The 19,661-nt window shown below is 38.3% G+C and overlaps 2 pseudogenes; both read left to right on the top strand.

Annotated features, from left to right (window-relative positions):
• The first annotated feature begins 8,348 nt into the window (after nt 1-8,348).
• LOC148999765 (aspartic proteinase CDR1 pseudogene) lies at nt 8,349-9,608 on the top strand (annotated as a pseudogene).
• A 7,270-nt stretch (nt 9,609-16,878) lies between these two features.
• On the top strand, nt 16,879-18,135 carry LOC148999766 (aspartic proteinase CDR1 pseudogene; annotated as a pseudogene).
• The last annotated feature ends 1,526 nt before the right edge of the window (nt 18,136-19,661 follow it).

Here is a 19,661-nt window from a genome sequence, read left to right on the forward strand (position 1 = left end):
CAAGAAGAGGTGATGTTCCTAGGTCATAAAGTAGGGGGGAATGTTGAGAATGGACGGGAGCAAGGTGAAAGCAACGGGAATGGGAGGCACCTACTAAGGTTGGGAGTTGAGGTCCAGGCCTATAAACTACTACCGAAGGTTCATGCAGATACCCAAGAGGAGCCACCACAATCTACTAAAGAAGAACAAGGCGTGGGAGTGGCGACACTGTCAAGACGCGATGATTAAAGAAGGCGGGATGGAAGAACCGTGGCATCGGACTATGGCAAACCGTTAGGACATACGGAGCGATGCAAGGAGGGGTAAGCAAGAAAGAACCAGCAATGAGAGTCCAAGCTCAACGAGAGGACCCATACGGTGCACGAGAAGGAGATGACCGCGGTGCAGTCTAAGGACATGGCGACACATGTGGATCGAGGTCGGGTAAAGACGGATAATGGGCTAGAGTACTCCAAACCCAAAAGAAGTTGAGTCGAAGCAAGCTAGGTGGAAGATTAGCGGAATGACTACCAGTATAAACCCGGAAAGCAAACGAGGTGACACTAAGTGAAAGGGGAGTTGGCATCTCAGCCAACCAGAAGGAGAAGGAGCCATCAAGGAGGGTACGAGCATGATCCAATGGCAAGGGCACTAGCCAAGGAAGGCAAAACAAGGGGGGAAGAGGATGGTGTCATGCCAAGAAGAAGAGGATGTCCTAAGGGAACAACCTAAGGAAGAACCTATCGGAATGCCACGACACCAAGTGGGCGTACCAGGGCAAAGAGACTCGCAGTTGAAGCACACTATGGCCCGATGAGGGATGAGGAGGCATGTAAGGATTGGTGGCCAACAAGACAAGGGGAACAAACCACCAGGGGTGGAACAGCCACACCAAGTGCTGGAGAGGCCAGGACTTCAAGCGCCAAGTCCGAAGGAGTGGGCAACAGGGGGGTAGATCCACCAAAAGGCACGGGGCAGCACCGGACACCGGAAAAGAAGGCACCAAAGAAGTGCAAGAGGGGACAAAAAACAGGACCCCGCACGGGAGGGGAATGCAAGGGGGCAACAGGGTAGAAAGCACCCCAAAGGATGGAAGACGAACGGTCAACAAACCGGAGCAACGAGGCACGAACCAACACGAGAGGCCAAGGCGAGTGGCGCCAACAACCAAAGAAGCAGGCCACCAACCAAAGCCCAGAGATCCAGGGCAACAACCAACACCACACACATAGGACAACGAAAGAGCCCCACAAGCCCCAAGGAGGCAGAAAGGTGGAGTGGCAAGTCCACAGACAAAGCCACAAAGAAGATGAAGAAGGGGCCACGAAGAAAAACCCAAACCGCAATAGGGGACAGCAGGGAAGACACCCAACAAAAGCCAAAGGGCACAAAGGAGGGACAAGGCCGCTCAAAATCGGAAGAAAGTGGGAAGGACCAACTAGACCTCCCACCAAAGCCAAGACCACCGCCTCCAGCAAGTATGGAAGCCACCAAGGAGATCGGAGGATCCAGTCGGACACAAGGGCACCACAAGCAAACAACACCATGACAAGGAGCGGAACAATAATGGGAGAGAAGCACAAACGGGGGCGAGGAGAGAGGTGAAGTGGAAGGGACGAGAGCAAGCAAGTTGGGAACAGAAAAGATTGGGCCCAAGAACAATAAGGAGGTCGCGATGAAAACACGACGAGGACCGACGAAAGGTGGGGAGAATGACACACAAACAAGGCCCAATGGTATAATACAGGGCCACACATGCAGCCCAACAGAAATAACACTAATGGGCTACACTAGCCCACACAGAAGAGGAGATTATCTATAAAGTATCTGTCAGAAATACCAGAAATACAACCCACAGAATATTCCTAACCAAGATTCTAGACACTGTACAAACACAACAAGACCACCTCACCAAAAAGGGGAGGACCAACAAAGCATCAAAAAGGAGCAAAAAGCCAAGGTAAGTTAGCCAAGTCTACCTAGGGGTTTAGGGACTTAGTGCAAGAAAGTGCTAAGTGCGGCACGGTTGGCTTAGTCAATAACTAAGGCCGTGACAGGTAGCCTGCCACCGCAACTACATATAAAAACCCACGACAAGACAGTTTGGTAAACTTTAAGGGTAATTTTCACTTGGACCCCCTAAGACTTCACCCAAGTTATTTCTAATCCAAAGAAAATGAAATTTGCATTTGCCTCTCCTATGGTATTGAAAAGACTGATCAATGATACATTGTTGGTCTAATCATTTTTATTACCAAAGTACCCTTATGCCCATTTGATTCATTTAATCAACTTATCAAAAATAATATTATATTACTAAAAAAAGGAAAAACATAAAAAAGTTGGAAAAAAAGGGATAATTACTGTTGCCCCCTCTATTGTAGTTTAATTACTATTTTATTCCCTATACTCTTTGAATTTACTAATCCAACCTTAGACTTTGCTGATAATTACTGATGCCCCGTCAATAAAGCTCGTTAGTTAAGTGATAACGTGGAACCTTGGATTTATTCAAAAAAAAAAAAAAAAAACGATGTTTCTCTCTTCCATTTTTCATCAAAAGAGCTCACCCGTTTCATTTCATGAAGATGTGGCTTTTTGGAATCCAAAATGACACGAATACAAAGGTAAAATTGGAATTTCATATGGTATTGGTTTTCGATTTCTTAATTCTGGAAGGTAAAAATAGACATTAGGCATCCAATCATAAATGGTTTCTTTTTTTTCTTTTTTTTGGGTAAAAATCATAACGGTTTCTGAACACCAGTAAAAGTGAGGGGACAATAGTAATTTCATAAAGAGCAGAGTTCTTTTAGTAATTAAGATATAGTACGACAGGTAATAGTAATTATCTGAAATAATAGTTATGGTGTGTGAAGTGTAGATGCATTAAATAAAAATCATTTGATCTGGCACATTCTAAAACCCACAACCAATGCTTTAACGGGTTCAAATAGAACCAGGGACCTCAAGCCAGCAGGCCAAATCCAATCTCACCAACTAAAATGATTTTTCATCTGTACGTACTCTATTAATTCTATTCGGTACCAAAAGACTTCTGTATTTTGATCAAGATATTCTTTCCGTGTGGGTTCAAAAGGTGTTGATATATTGCATTAGTGGAAGATAGTCACAATAAGTCTTTCATAATAAGTAAAACCCTATGCACCCCTTCACACTGAATTGCGAAGCCTCTTAGGTCTTAGGGGGATCAAAGGATGTAAAGGCCATCTCTGGGCCACCTGATAACAACCTAGCTAGAAAATATACTAGAAATTTTGCCTTCATTTTTTATGATTTTAGAATACACATGAGAAAAAATCAATCTAAAGATTGCAAATGTCTCCCATCAACCCATCAAAGCCCATGGAACGGGTTCCTTCCCTCAAAGAATTTTAATTACCAACCTAGAATCCAATCACACCCAAACCTGATCCTGGCCGACGATCAATGCACACCACATCCCCTTGAAGATTGCCATGAGCTCAGCCAACACCACCCTAGGACCACTTAACCCACCTAAGACCACCTTTAGAACAATTTCCTCTGAGTCCCTATATATAGTACCATATCCAACAATGTTGCCCATCACAAAGACATCGCAATCAGCTGAAGTCCATGCATCCGGTAGAGGGGTCCATCTGATTATACAAATTGGGTTGAAAATTCAAAAGAAAAATCATGCCAAAGATACAATTATTTAGAAACATCTTAAGTTTGTAAAAATATTAAATAAAATGTTTCATATTTACAATAAAATATAGCGTGCCTCTGACAAAGGTACATTTATCGTCATAGCTCTTAACCACACATTATTCTTTTTCTTTTCCCTAAAAAAAGCATACATTATTAGGAGGGTATTTGGCTCATTTCCTTGGAGGAATCCTCCTAATGAGTGCGCAATGAATTAGAGAATATCTATGCATAATATTACAATTCAAGGGATAAGGTAAAACCATAGTGCAACATTTCCCCAAAATTCTGTCGAAATTCGCTAAATTTCGGCCGTTTCGATAGTGTGCGAAACGATTTCCGGGGGCAAAACCAAGATGGTCAAAAAATTGCCAAATTTGGTGATATATTGTCAAAATCTTGATTTTTTTTTTTATATCTTGGCGATTTCTTGCGATTTTTAAGCGATTTCTTTTGCAATTCTATAGTGGAATTTTCAAGGCGCCAATGGACAATCTTACCAATTCTATCCAAATGATTCAAGCCTCAAAAGGTAATGTGCAATGTGACTAGGGAGGAGAATCTACATAAAATAATTCCTGGAAATAATTCAAGTTAGGAAGACATTTTGTAGCAAAAACTTCAAGATCAATGAACAATCTTATAGTTATATCCCACTGATTTAGGCTTCATAAGGCAACATTGCCAAATGTGGTTAGGGAAGAGTATAATGCCACTGTGTACTGCATTTTGAAGGAAAGAAATGACCTTCTCCACAACCAAGGTGAGCAGTCGGCGGAGCAGGTGACTCGCCGGATCGTGAGGCTGGTTCAGTTACGGTTCATGGAAGAGCAGCCCATAGTGAAGGATTCAGCTACCAATCGGGTGTTCTTTGACAGATGGAATATTGGTTGTAGCTTTGTGTTGGCCACGGCATCGGTACATCATTGGTTGAGACCCCCAAAGGGATGGTTGGCAATTAACAGTGATGGTTCGGTGGCTGCTGGTAAAGGTGGGTACAGGGCAATTGGGAGAGACCACGAAGGGAAGGTTATATTTGTTATTGCGGCTGGTTCTTTGGAGGACAATATTCTCATTTGTGAGTTACTTGGCATCCGAGATGGGCTTCAAGAAGTGATACGAAGTGGGTTCCATAGTGTGGAGGTCCGATCTGACTCTCTCAATGCTGTTGAGATTGTGAATGGTGATCTCAAGATTCCATGGTATGTTATGGGTGTTGTTGAGGATATTTGGGAGTTGAAGGGTTCATTGGTTCAATTTCGCGTGCTTCACCAAGTCCGTGAGACGAATCAGCGCACTGACCTTTTGGCAAGCTTGATTTCAATGCCTTTGGAGATTCGATTGGATACGAACGGTTTGCCTTACAAGCTTCACAGATTGGTCTCGTGAAGAGGTGCAAGGTAGACGGTTCTTCCGCTATTAATATTGTAGTCCCTTGATGATGATGATGATTATTATTATTATTATTATATATTTCTCGCCTTGGTCCAAAAAAAAAAAGAGTATATACATAAAAGAATTTATGGAAACAATTTAAATTATGAAAGGATTTTGTAATGGAATATTCAAGGTCAATGGGTAACCTTTCCAATTATATAGGCCTCAAAAGATAACATGTTAAATGTGGCTAAGAATGAGAATTTGAATGGAAGAATTTATAGAAAATAATTCAAATTTACCAAGTATTGGCATCAAATTAGGTTAGACACCAAACTTGTACCCAAAAAGACCTAAAAATACCCCCGAAATGGAGGGTCGAAATCTGGCCATACTTTGCCGAAATTTTGCCGACTTTCTGGATTCGCCCTCTAGCGAATCAGCGAAATTTGTCGAAATTTTGTACATTGGGTAAAACCAATGAGTGCTCTTGAATTAGAATATTACACATGGTTGAATATTATAACTCATTGAGTACTCATTTTGGGTGCTCCTCCAAGGAGAGGTCCAAACTTGCAATCAATTGAATTCAAGTGAAATGAATCTCATCTTTGACGTGGCATCCATTTGATCGACCATGGAATACAAACAAAGGAAACATGTTTTAAAAAGATATTTACAGCTGAAATATATCATGAATAATTGGGTACACCTCAGTATTAATCGTAGAAAATCGAGTAATCGGATCAAACAAATCCCCACGATGAATCTTCACAATGATCTTCTTTAAGTTACTTCCACAAGCCTCTAGGAGATCCATGCACCTCTAGATAATGACAAAGATAAACTACTCGCACTCTTCATCACATATTCAAAATGGAAACTTCACCTTTGGACATTAACAAGGTGGATCTTTCTACTAAATATGGAATATACTGCTATCCTTGGAGCCAGACTTGCCATCAATAAATTTGAAGTGACCATTAAATAGGGCTGCAACTAGGCCGGGCTTTTGCAATCCCAAGCCTAGCCCTATATGTTCTAATATGAGCTCATTCTCGCCCTAACCCTAGTTCAGGGCCAAGGATTATTGTCCCTGGCCCTAAGCCCTACAGGGCCAAGCCAAGCCCATTCCCGCCCTAATTGGCCATAATTGGGCCGAGTCGGGATGGGTTGGCCCTAATTGGCCCTAATTGGCCCTAGCCCTGACCCTAATTGGCCCTAATTGGCCCTGACCCTGATTGGCCCTAACCCGATTAGCCCTGATTGGCCCTGTCCCTAGCCCTAATTGGCCCTGACCCTGATTAGCCTTGTCCCTGGTCCTGATTGACCTTATCTTGGCCCTAACCTTAATTGGTCCTATCCTTGGACCTAAAATATCAAATGTAAATTCATTAAATAATAATAATAATAAAAATAAAAGTATCATAAGTAAACAAAAAATAAAATTCATAGAAATATAAGATGATTCAAACTCATACACAATTATAAAATAGTCAATAAGTTGATAATGTTGCTTTAAATATAAATAAATTTATACCCCATAATTCTATATTGATCTCTGAATTTCTCTCATTGTTTTAGGGCCTGTTTGGTTCCATAAGTCTAGAGATTTCAAATATCTAGAGATTTCAAATCTATAGATTTTAAATCTATGGAGTCATGATTTTTAAAATTAAATGTTTGGTTGTGGAATGAAATTTGTGGATTCATCCTAAAAAAACTATTTGATCGACATGATTTTTGTGAATGTGCAAATGTATAGCTTTTTTGAAATCTCTGGATTTCACCCCTTACCCATAAATCTATAGATTCACGTTTTTAGTGTAAAAAGGTGAATCTCTAGATTTCATGAATCTGGAGATTTTTACAACCAAACGGGTATAATTCTCAGATTAATGAATCCAAAGATTTGAAATCTCTAGATTCAAGTAACCAAACAGACCCTTAATGATGAAAATTGAAAACCTCTCCCATTACTTTGGTGATGGAAATTGAAAACTCCTCCCATTGATATCCTTATTCAATAAAAAAAAAATCATATTCAAAACTTTGTTAACAAGTAAATCAACGATAATTTAGTATTGATATTTTTTTCGTAGTTACAGAAAATTATATTTTAGTTACAAATATAGCTATTTGGAGGCAAAAGAAAGATGTCAATATTCATGATGAGACGTTGGGGTGTAGATTTGTGAGATTTTAATTCTCTATATACTAGCTTTTATTATTTATAATATATTATCTCGCATTTGTTAACAACTAAAAATGACTTAGTTTGAAAAATAAAAATTATCTTAAAAATAATATAAAAAGTGAACTCATAGTCTAATATGATCAAAATGACTGAAAGTCAAAGTCGAGACTTGTAGTTATATCAATGTTAATGTGAAGATTAGGGTAAAAATCTAATACATGATCAGGGTCAAATTAACATTAAGACTAGAGCCAAAATTAATGTCAGGATCGGGCCAAAATCAGGTGGATGCTTACTACATTGGTAATGAAAATATAAGTTATTTTTATTAATTTTTTACGAAACATGATCATATTTTTAAAATTTGACACGTGTCAAATATTCACCCCATGTGGATTATAATTAATTCTTCTCCATAATGGGTAGAAGGTCCAGACTCAAATCAAGGCCAAAATCATGGGCCTAGATCATGGCCAAGATCAGGACCAAGATCAGGACCAAGACGGTCAGAATCAGGGCCAAAATTAGGGTCAAGATCAGGGCCAGGATCAGGGCCAAAATAAGGGCCAAAATAAGGGCCAAAATCCGGGCTAAAATCAGGGCCAAAATCAGGGCCAAAATTAGGGCTAAAATCAAGGCTAGAATCAGGGCCAAGTTCAGGGCCAAGATTAGGGCCAAAATCAAGGACTGGTCGGGATGTGCTGGGCGGGCCAAAAAGTAATCCCAGGCCCACTCTTGGCCCTAGTAAGGCCAGAATATTTTGGCCCTAACCCGCCCTTAGGGCCAAAATCTTTAACCCAAGCCCTATTAGGGCTCAGGGCGGGCTTAGGCGCGGTCAGGCCGCCACGAGCCAAACTTGCACCCCTACCATTAAATGCAAGACTATATTGGAAAAAATAACATATAATTAACGCAATTAAATGAAAGATTCTAAATATCTGACACGATCTTTTTCTTTTTTTGGTGGGAAATATCTGACACGATTTTCGTTTTGTCCATTCATTGGACTTATATCTTCTTTGGCATCCTATCCTATCCTATAAATACCACAAACCAAACTTTTGAATCTTCATTTCGTCTCTCTCTGTCTCTCTACAACAGAATGGCAAACCTTTGCAGGTTTCATTCAGCCATTTCTGTTGTAGTTATAGTCTTTTTGGTGTCTCTTTCAAAGCTGGCTGTCATTGAATCCAGCAAAGATAGTTTGACTATCGATCTCATTCATCGCGATTCATCTCTCTCTCCAGTACGAAATCCTTCAGAAACTTCTTGGCAACGATGGCAAAAGTCCTACAATCGTCGAAGAATGAAAGATGTTACTGCAGATGTTATCCCTGCCAATGGCCAATACCTTGTCAAATTCTCCGTCGGTACTCCACCAGTTCAAATCCAAGGATTTCTTGATGCTGGTAGTGATCTTATCTGGACACAATGTGCACCATGTCCAGCATGTTTCAAGCAAGTGCTTCCTCTCTTTGACCCATCAAAATCATCAACATATAAAGATCTTCCATGTGAAAACCCGATGTGTTTAGAGCTAGATCCAAACGCTTGTAGCAGAAGCAAGAATTGTCAATATGGTTATGGATACGGAGGTGGCTACACCAAAGGCAATCTTGCCACTGATACATTCACCATTGGTTCCGCATCATTGCCAAATAAGGTATTTGGTTGTGGCCATAACCAATCAAGCTTTGATGAAAAAACTACAGGTATAATAGGTCTTGGCATGGGTTCAATGTCTCTGATAACCCAATTAAATTCAACATATGGTTCCAAATTCTCGTATTGTTTGGTGCCATTAAGTGCGCCTACCGTTACCAGTAAGCTTACCATTGGCGATGGAGCTGTGGTTTCAGGCCCTGGAACTGTTTCAACTCCTTTAGTAATCAAGCCGAAGGATACATATTACTATGTAACCCTAGAAGCCATGAGCGTTGGAAACACAAGATTGCCTTACAACCATGCATTGAGCCCCAATGGGAGTAAAGAAGGTAACCTCATCATCGACACTGGGGTTCCTCCCATTTTGATCCCACCCCCGTTTTATAATCAGATCAAACCAGTAGTACGGGATTCAATTAAGGCTCAACCTCTTCCAGACAAAGGAGAAGGGTTGTGTTACTCTAATAATACCAAAATTGATGTGATAATCACGGCTCATTTCACTGGTGCTGATCTACAATTGAAGCCGGAGAACACATTTGTTAGTACTCCGGATGGATCGGTTTGCTTCGCTATGAATCCTGATGATAAAATAGCCATATTTGGTAACTTTGCTCAGATAAACTTCAAGATTGCCATTGATATTGCAGGGAAGAAACTCTTCTTCAAGCCAACTGATTGTACCAAGCCACAATAGTGGTTGCATATTTTTAGAGTTGTGCGTATTGTTTTGCCTGCATAAATTTGGCAACTTCTATATTATGCTGAGATTTCTATGTTTTTTTTGCCTCTATGGAACTGGCAATTTCTATATTATGCTTGAGCTTTCTTCATGCCAACTGATTGTACCTTAGTATTACATGGTGTAGGGTCCAACTTCTTAAAATCTTTTGGTTAGGCACTACCTCAAAATGGTAAGAAGTTGGACCCTAAACCATGTAATACTAAGGTCAACTGGTGTTATGATTTCGTAGACTATGACATGTTGGCATAGGATTGTATAAGGATAAAACATTAAGATTAGTATCAAGGGTCTTATTTAAGTTCTGAGGTTCGAATGTTGATGAATTAGCAAAGACGCCTTCTGGGTTAAGTGGAAAAGGTGCCTAAGTGGGTGTTAGTAAGGCAAACTAAAATGAAGGATTTCACGAAGTGTTAGGATTTAAAGTTAAGGTTGAAGATAGAAGAAATTACAGCCATTAGAGTATTCAAAGATTTTAAGAAGTTGGACCCTAAACCATGTAATACTAAGCAAAATTTGCCGAATTTTCAGACGTTGGCCTAGGGTGTCTTGGCCAGCATCTTCTTTCTTGGCCTTAAGATTGGGCTTGAACTTCTCTCTATCATTAAACTGTGCTTCCTAGCTCCATGACCTACTGCAATTTATTTTGCTTTTGACAGAAGAAAAACAAAATAAAAAAAAAAGACCTACTGCAACATAAATCTCAGCCTTATGCAGAACTTCTATAAATGTTTTTAGCGAGAAGGCAGCAACTATCTTCCTGATGCCTAGCCCAAGGCTTGCAGGAACTAATCTGCCATTAATTCCTTTAAGGCCATCTCTAGCGGAGTATACTTGAATAGGTCCTCTCGCACATCCTTACATCGTCCATCACTAACTTCTTGTCTTGCATCAGTTGGATGGACTCCATCATTTTTTGTTTCTTCATAAATGGAGGGGAATACTTGTCATGGGAAGCTTTGTAAATACTTCCCAAATAATCTCCCCTTCCATCTGTACTCAGTTCCGTTATGGGTTTTTTTTTTTTTTTTGGTTTGGGGGGGGGGGGGGATAAAAGCCCAGTACGGTTTAGCCACTTACCATTTGGTAGGTCTCGTTCCATAACATTAGTTGGGTACTCAAGACATCCTAAACCTTAGTATACTTTAATTCCTCAAAATAACTTCATCTTTTGGATCCAATGCTAGCAATAATAGCCCTTAGTCTTACATGGTGTAGGGTCCAACTTCTTAAAATCTTTCAATACTCTAATGGCTGTAATTTCTTCTATCTTCAACCTTAACTTAAAATCCTAACACTTCGTGAAATCCTTCATTTTAGTTTGCCTTACAAACACCCACTTAGGCACCTTTTCCACTTAACCTAGAAGGCATCTTTGCTAGTTCATCAACATTCGAACCTCATAACTTAAATGGAGTGGCTGAGAGGATGAATAGGACTATTATGGATAGGGTAAGATGCATGTTGATTGAATCTGGCCTAAGTAAAAAAATTATGGGCTAAAGCTACAAGTACAGCTTGCTTTGTGATAAATAAGTCTTCATGTTCCTCTATTGACTTTGAAACACTTGATATCAAATGGAGTAAAGTTAATGCATGCTGATTATAATATCTTAAAACCCTTTGGATGTGTGTGTTTTGTTCACCAAAGTAAGGGTAAACTAGAGCCTAGAGGTAGGAAGTGTATTTTCCTAGGATACCCTTTAGGAGTTAAGGGGTATAGGCTTTGGTGTTTAAAAGAGAAGAAAGTTGTAGTTAGTAGGGATATGAAGTTCAATGAACTAGAATTCCTGAAAATTAGTTCCTCTAGCGGTATCTCTAACTCCCATGACCTAGATAAGACTTCTCTTAAGGTGAAGTTAGATGATAGATCTAAAGATAATATAGATACTTTTGATCCTATAGGTGATGATGATGATCTAGGGGCTGGTAGTGGTTCCTTAGATGTTAAAGAAGAGCTTGAGGATGAGGACTCTTTAGATAGCTATGTATTGTCTAGAGATAGGTCTAGAAGAGAGATTTAAAAGACCTGCCAAATATGCCAATATGAATGAAGTATCTAATTCTATTTCAAATCGGATTTCTTATGCTCTTGATGTTGCTGACCAGCTTGAAAGATGTGAGCCTAGAACTTATAAGGAGGCTCTTGATTGTGTGGACAGCAAGTATTGGCTTGCTGCCATGAGAGATGAAATGGATTCTTTAACCAAAAATCAGACTTGGACTCTTGTAGATAGACCCAAGGGGAAAAAGCTTATAGGTTGTAAGTGGGTTTATAAGTTTAAGGCTGGGATTCCAAGTGTAGAACATCCTAGATATAAGGCTAGATTAGTGGCTAAGGGTTATTCTCAGGTTGAGGGAATAGATTATAATGAGGTACTTTCACCTGTTGTGAAACACGCTTCTATTAGAGTGTTGCTGGCCCTAGTTGCTATTTTTGGCTTAGAACTTGAACAATTAGATGTTATAAAGACTACATTCTTGAATAGAAAATTAGATGAGCAGATTTACATGTTTCAACATGAAGGCTTTGTTGTTAAAGGAAGTGAGACCAAAGTTTGCTTATTATTGAGGTCATTGTATGGCTTAAAACAATCACCTAGTCAGAGTGGTATAAGAGATTTGATGAATTCATGCTCAAGCAGAATAAGTATAAAAGAAGTTATTATGATAATTGTATATATTATTGTGAATTCGGTCATAATTCTTTCATTTATCTTTTGTTTTATATCAATGATATGCTTATTGCATTTAAGGATAAATTTCAGATTTGTAAACTTAAATCAATGTTAAAATCTGAGATTGAAATGAAAGATTTAAGGCCTGCTAAAAGAATTCTTGGCATTGATATTCATAGAGATAGATCTAATGGTGTATGTTTATAAGCTTGTAAATAAGTTTGGAAATGATAATCGTAGGACTGTCGATACTCCTCTTAGAGCACATTTTAAGCTTAAAATTGTTTCTAATGCTGTTGTAACTAGTATGCCATATCAAGAATGTGTTGGCAGCCTTATGTATTCAATGGTGTGTTGTAGGCCTAATATTGCATATTTAGTTGGGTTCACAAAGAGTGGAAGGCTATTCAGGAAAGGGGGGAAGCAAGGGAGAAGAAGAAATCGACAAAATTTGAAACCCTATAATTGTCTTGTTTCTATTTTTTAGGGATACATTGATATTTCAATTCTTCTATTTGACCTATAGAAGAGGTATCAATTCCTATCTAGATTGGAAATGAATCTTAGTCCTTCAATCTGTTATAGATTTGTTTCAATTTTTAGGTTCATCTCTGGTAATGAACCAAATGATCCAAACCCTAATGAGTATGTCGGATGTTATTCATGAAGGTGATGATGTGGTACCGGAGAATAAGACAAAGAATGTAGAAGGAGAAATCTATGAAATTATATGGGTTGAAAGAGGAAGGAGACGCAGAATTCAAACGAGGAAAGCCTTTTGGAATGCAGGATTTCTATGTAAATTTGAAAACTTTAGAAGAAGTTTATCAAAATAAACATTTTGATGTTGACAACTAAATCCCGTGTTTTCAACCTAGAACATAGGATTTTACTTTTTCCTTTTTTTGTAAAAGAGATATTTTTTATATAGGGAATTTGGATATTACTATGCCATCAACAAGAATTGAACCCAAAAAAATAAAAAAATAAATAAAAATTGAACCCACGACCTCTTCACTAAATGGCGTTGGTTTTACCAATTGAGCAACCCAACATTGCCAAACATAGGATTTCATTATGAACAAATGTCATGATGATCCCAATATCGAACGGTAGCCTACCACCACTACTACATACAAAAATCCATGACAAGGCAATTTGGTAAAATTTAAGGGTAATTTTCACTTTGACCCCCTAAGATCACCCAAGTTATTTTTAATCCAAAGAAAATGAAATTTGCATTTCCTTCTCCCATGGTACTAAAAAAGACTGATCAATGCTACATTGTTGGTCTAATCATTTTTATTACCAAAGTACCCTTATGCCCATTCAATATCATTTGTTCAACTTATCAAAATTAATATTATACAACAACAAAAAAAAGTAATAAGGGATAGTTACAGTTGCCCCCTATATTTCAGTTTAATTATTTTATCCCCTATACTCTTTTACTTTACTAATCCAACCTTAGACTTTGCTCATAATTACTGATGCCCCCATCTGTAAGCTCTGTTAGTTAAGTGATTACATGGCACCTTTGATTTATTCAAAAAAAATTTTAAAAACGATGTTTCTCTCTTCTTTTTTCATTAAAAGAGCTCACCCATTTCATTTCATGAAGATGTGGCTTTTGGAATCTAAAATAACACAAATACAAAGGTAAAATTGGAATTTCATATGGTATTGGTTTCTGGTTTCTTAATTCTAGAAGGTCAACATAGACATTAGGCATCCAACTATAACGGTTTCTTAACACAACTAAAAGTGAGGAGACAATAATAATTTCATAAAGAGCAGAGTTCTTTTAATAATCAAGCTATAGTACGACGGGTGATAGTAATTATCCGAAATACTAGTTATGATGTGTGAAGCGTAGATGCATTTAATAAAAACCATTTGATCCTGCACATTCTAAAACCCACAACCAATGCTTCAACCGGTTCAAATAGAATCAGGGGACCTCAAGCCGTAGGCCAAATCCAATCTCACCAACTAAAATGATTTTTCATCCATACTCTATTAATTCTCTTTGGTACCAAAAGACTTCTTTATTTTGATCAAGATATTTTTTTTCCGTGTGGGTTCAAAGCAGGGTGCTGATATATTAAATTAGTGGAAGATAGTCACAGACTCACAATAAGTCTTACATAATAAGTAAAACCCTGAGCATCCCTTCAAACTAAATTGCGAAGCCTCTTAGGCCTTAGGGAGATCAAAGGATGTAAAGGCCATCTCTGCGCCACCCGATAACAACCTAGCTAGAAAATCTACTAGAGAATCTGCCTCGACCGCCTTTAGAACAATTCCCTCTGAGTCCCTATAGATAGTACCATATCCACGATGTGCCCATCACAAAGCTATCGCTATCGACTGAAGTCCATGCATCCCGTGGAGGGGTCCACCTGATTTATACAAACTGAGTAAAAAATTCAAAAGAAAATTCATGCCAAAGATACAATTATTTAGAAACCTCCTTACAATTTGCAAAAAAATTAAAGGGTAATTTTTATCTGGACCCCCTGAGGTTTGGTCCAGGTCATTTTTAGTCCAGTTTAAGTTTCCTTTTGCATATGGCTCCCCCATGGTTTCAAGAAATGATTAATTAAGGACAACTTAACAGAAACTGTTAGTTTAATAAATTTTGTGACAAAAATACCCTTGTGTCATTTGGATTTTTTTATATTTTAATTTTAATCTACTCAAATAAATAAATAATAAACAGTCATCGATTCCCTTTGAACAGTTATCGGTCGGAGTTGGAATACATTCGCCGTTGACGAAGAAGATCTGAGAGTGAGCCACATTTGGAGATCAAAACCATACCTGTGATCCTCATGCGACTCCACAAAAAAAAAATGAAGACGACTTACTCTTCTTCTGCTATTATTGCTGGTCTCCGTCTGCAACAGGGGTAGTCGCTCTTCAAAAGTGTTACCTTTCTCATGTTTCAAGCTTGGATCAGTTGCTATTTTTCTTGGAAGTAGATCTTTTGCTTCATTCTGTAGAATCGCAGAGGTAAGCATCAACAATCGGTTCTTTTGCTGTGGGATTATTGAATACATGAATATACCCATTTCTAATTTTCAATTTTTTTTCGGGTTTCGACTTTGTTTGATGGTCTTTTTTCTTCTTTACGGGCTTTCTGTTTTTCAATTTTTTTCTTCTATTTTAGATGGATTCGATAGATAGTTGACGTTCCTCTACACTCTTGATAAAAAAAATCAGTTTTTTTTTTTTTTTTTTGGCTTTTGACTTTCTTTTTTCGTTTTTGCAGGTGCTCTTGTTTTGCCTTTTTTTGGATTGTGGATCCATCGTTTTTTATTTTTTTTCCCATAGAACCAGTGGTGAGAACAGGTATGGTATCTCACGAATAATCTTTCATCTCAGATCTGAATGGAATTGAAGTTTGAAATTTGTTCCTCATGACTTCCATTTTGATGTTTTTTAGGGTTTGAGAGGTTGTGATTTGAACTGAATTCAGAACGATAAGAGCTAAAGTTATTGCTGTTAGGGTTTCCCTTTACGCTTGAAAATTCGATTCTGAAGAAGAAGCCTTTGTGGGACAAAACAAAAATAAAAAATTTCAAACGAGGGTATTTTTGTCACCAAATTTATTAAATTAACAGTTTCTGTTAAACTTGTCCTTATTTAATCATTTATTGAAACTACAAGGGAGCCATATGCAAAAGGAAACTTAAACTGGACTAAAAGTGACCTGGACCAAACCTCAGGGGGTCCAGATGAAAATTACCCAAAATTAAATACAATGTTTTATATACACACTAAAATATAGCGTGCCTTTGACAAAAGTACATTTATCATCACAGCTCTTACCTCTTAGCTCTTAGCCACACATTAAGGGCTAAGGTAAAACCAATGAGTGCCATTGGATAGAATATTAGATATGGTTGAATCTTATAATTCACTGAATACTCATTTTGGGAGCCCCTCCAAGGAAAGAGCCAAACTTGCAATCAATTGAATTCAAGTGAGATGAATCTCATCTTTGACGTGGCATTCATCCGATCAACCATGGAATACAAACAAAGGAAATATGTTTTAAAAAGATATTTACAGCTGAAATATATCATGAATAATTGGGTACCCCTCAGTATTAATCCTAGAAAATCAAGTAATCTAATCAAACAAATTCCCACAATGAATCTTCACAATGATCTTCTTTTAAGTTACTTTCCACAAGCCTCAGAGAAACCAATGCACCTCTAGGTAATGACAAGGACAAACTACTCACGCTCTTCATCACATATTCAAAACGAAAACTTTAACTTTGGACATTAACAAGGTGGATCATTCTCCTAAATATGTGGTGGTGCGTGAAAATAGTGCTATCCTTGGAGCCAGACTTCGCCATCAATAAAACTAAAGTGACCATTAAATGCAAGATTAGTATATTGGGAAAAATAGCATATAATTAACGCAATTAAATGAAAGATTCTAAATATCTTCTTTGCCATCCTATCCTATCCTATAAATACCACAAACCAAACTTTTGAATCTTCATCTCGTCTCTCTCTCTCTCCAACAGAATGGCAAACCTTTGCAGGTATCATTCAGCCATTTCTGTTGTAGTTCTAGTCTTTTTGGTGTCTCTTTCAAACCTGGCTGTCATTGAATCCAGCAAAGATAGTTTGACCATCGATCTCATTCATCGCGATTCACCTCTCTCTCCAGTACGAAATCCTTCAGAAACTTCTTGGCAACGATGGCAAAATTCCTACAATCGTCGAAAAATGAAAGATGTTACTGCAGATGTTATCCCTGCCAAAGGCCAATACCTTGTTAAATTCTCCGTCGGTACTCCACCAGTTCAAATCCAAGGATTTCTTGATGCTGGTAGTGATCTTATCTGGACACAATGTGCACCATGCCCAGCATGTTTCAAGCAAGTACTTCCTCTCGTCGACCCATCAAAATCATCAACATATAAAGATCTTCCATGTGAAAACCCGATGTGTTTAGAGCTAGATCCAAACGCTTGTAGCAGAAGCAAGAATTGTCAATATGGTTATGGATATGGAGGTGGCTACACCAAAGGCAATCTTGCCACTGATACATTCACCATTGGTTCCGCATCATTCCCAAATAAGGTATTTGGTTGTGGCCATAACCAATCAACCTTTGATGAAAACACTACAGGTATAATAGGTCTTGGTATGGGTTCAATGTCTCTGATAACCCAATTAAATTCAACATATGGTTCCAAATTCTCGTATTGTCTGGTGCCATTAAGTGCGCCTACCGTTACCAGTAAACTTACCATTGGCGATGGAGCTGTGGTTTCAGGCCCTGGAACTGTTTCAACTCCTTTAGTAATCAAGCCTAAGGATACATATTACTATGTAACCCTAGAAGCTATGAGCGTTGGAAAAACAAGATTGCCTTACAACCATGCAATGAGCCCTAATGGGAGTAAAGAAGGTAACCTCATCATCGACACTGGGGTTCCTCCTATTTTGATCCCACCCCCGTTTTATAATCAGATCAAACCAGTAGTACGGGATGCAATTAAGGCTCAACCTCTTTCAGACAAAGGAGAAGGGTTGTGTTACTCTAACAATACCAAAATTGATGTGACGATCACAGCTCATTTCACTGGTGCTGATGTACAATTGAAGCCGGAGAACACATTTGTTAGTACTCCGGATGGATCGGTTTGCTTCGCTATGAATCCTGATGAGAAAATGGCCATATTTGGTAACTTTGCTCAGATAAACTTCAAGATTGTCATTGATATTGCAGGGAAGAAACTCTTCTTCAAGCCAACTGATTGTACCAAGCCATAATAGTGGTTGCATATTTCTAGAGTTCTGCGTTTTGTTTTGCTTCCATAAATTTGGTAATTTCTATATTAAGCTTGAGATTTCTTCAAGCCAACTGATTGTACCCTTAGTATTACATGGTGTAGGGTCCAACTAATTAAAATCTTTTAGTTTGGCACCACCTCAAAATGGTGGTTCAAAATCTGGCCATATTTATGAAAATAGTTCAAATTATGAGGTAATCTTTTCAACCGTGTTTCAATGATTTAGGCCTCAAAAGGTAACATGTTAAATGTAACTAGGAAAGAGTATTTGCCAATGATGGATTAATAAAGTGGTTAAAGGCCCAATCTCCCTAGGGGAGGTCTTGGGTTCGCACCCATTCGGCGGCATTAATTATATAAAAGTTCCCATGAGGATGTAATCGTGGTGCGTGCAAGGTGGCCCGGATGAACCTCATACCAAAAAAAAAAAGAGAGAGAGAGAGAGTATTTGCATGGAAGAATTTATAGGAAACAATCCAAATTTACCAAGTATTTGAATCAAATTAGGCTACACACCAAATTTGGGCCCAAAATGACCTAAAATACCTCCCAAAATGGAGGGTTCAAATCAGTAGGGGTGTCAATTTGCATCCCGAACCATTAAAACCGAACCGCACCGGCCCGTTATAGCCCGAACGAGCCCGAATTGAACCAAACCTTAATGGGTTGTGTTTGGGCTAAGGGTGGCAGAACCCGCACCAACCCAAACCCAAACCGCAACCCGTTATATAGTTTAACATTAAAGATTGTTTGAATCATCATATTACCACTAGATAGTTGGTATAGACTATCAGAAAAAATTGAGCATGAATTCAAAGATCAAATAGTCATTCTACTACTTGTAAGAGACAATTAGAAGGATTAAATATGAATGTCCAATTGAATGTACAAAGTTTGTTTAAAATAAGAAATTATTTATCAAGTATGAGAATGTTGATTAAGTATGATTATATTTATCGAGAGGTATTTTTTTTTTGCATATCAATTAAATATCAACCCAAAAAAGAGACGGATCTCATAGAAGGGGAAGAAAAAAAATTAACATTTTCACAAAACAAGAACCCAATTTCAAGACAATCAATCATAGCACAAGTTAGAATTAAAAGGGTTTTTGGTTTGAAGATTTGTTTCAGGACTATCCGGTCCTAAGGAATGAGCCTATAGTTTCTATGTTACTACTTATTATTTGAGTTCTTGATTTCTATAAGGTGGGTGGGATTTCTACAACATGGAATGAATTTTCATTTTTTTTAATAAAAATTGATCAATAGCAATTTTATTTTCCCAAGAATTTTGGCTCTTGTTGTAGGATGCTCGACTATTTATTTTTATTATTTTTCTTGCATACCATAAATTATTAGCCCAAACCGTTAGTTAGCCCGAACCCAAACCGCACCAAACCTAAACTAGCCCGAAACCGTTATTTTGCTAACGGGCCATGTTTGGGATAAGTGTTTTTTAACCCGAAACCACTCCAAACCGCACCGTTGACATCCCTAATTGACA

Source organism: Hakea prostrata, chromosome 11 (assembly GCF_041222555.1).
Source record: "Hakea prostrata isolate BN-2017 chromosome 11, UWA_Hpros_2, whole genome shotgun sequence".
NCBI classification, from domain to species: Eukaryota; Viridiplantae; Streptophyta; class Magnoliopsida; order Proteales; family Proteaceae; genus Hakea; species Hakea prostrata.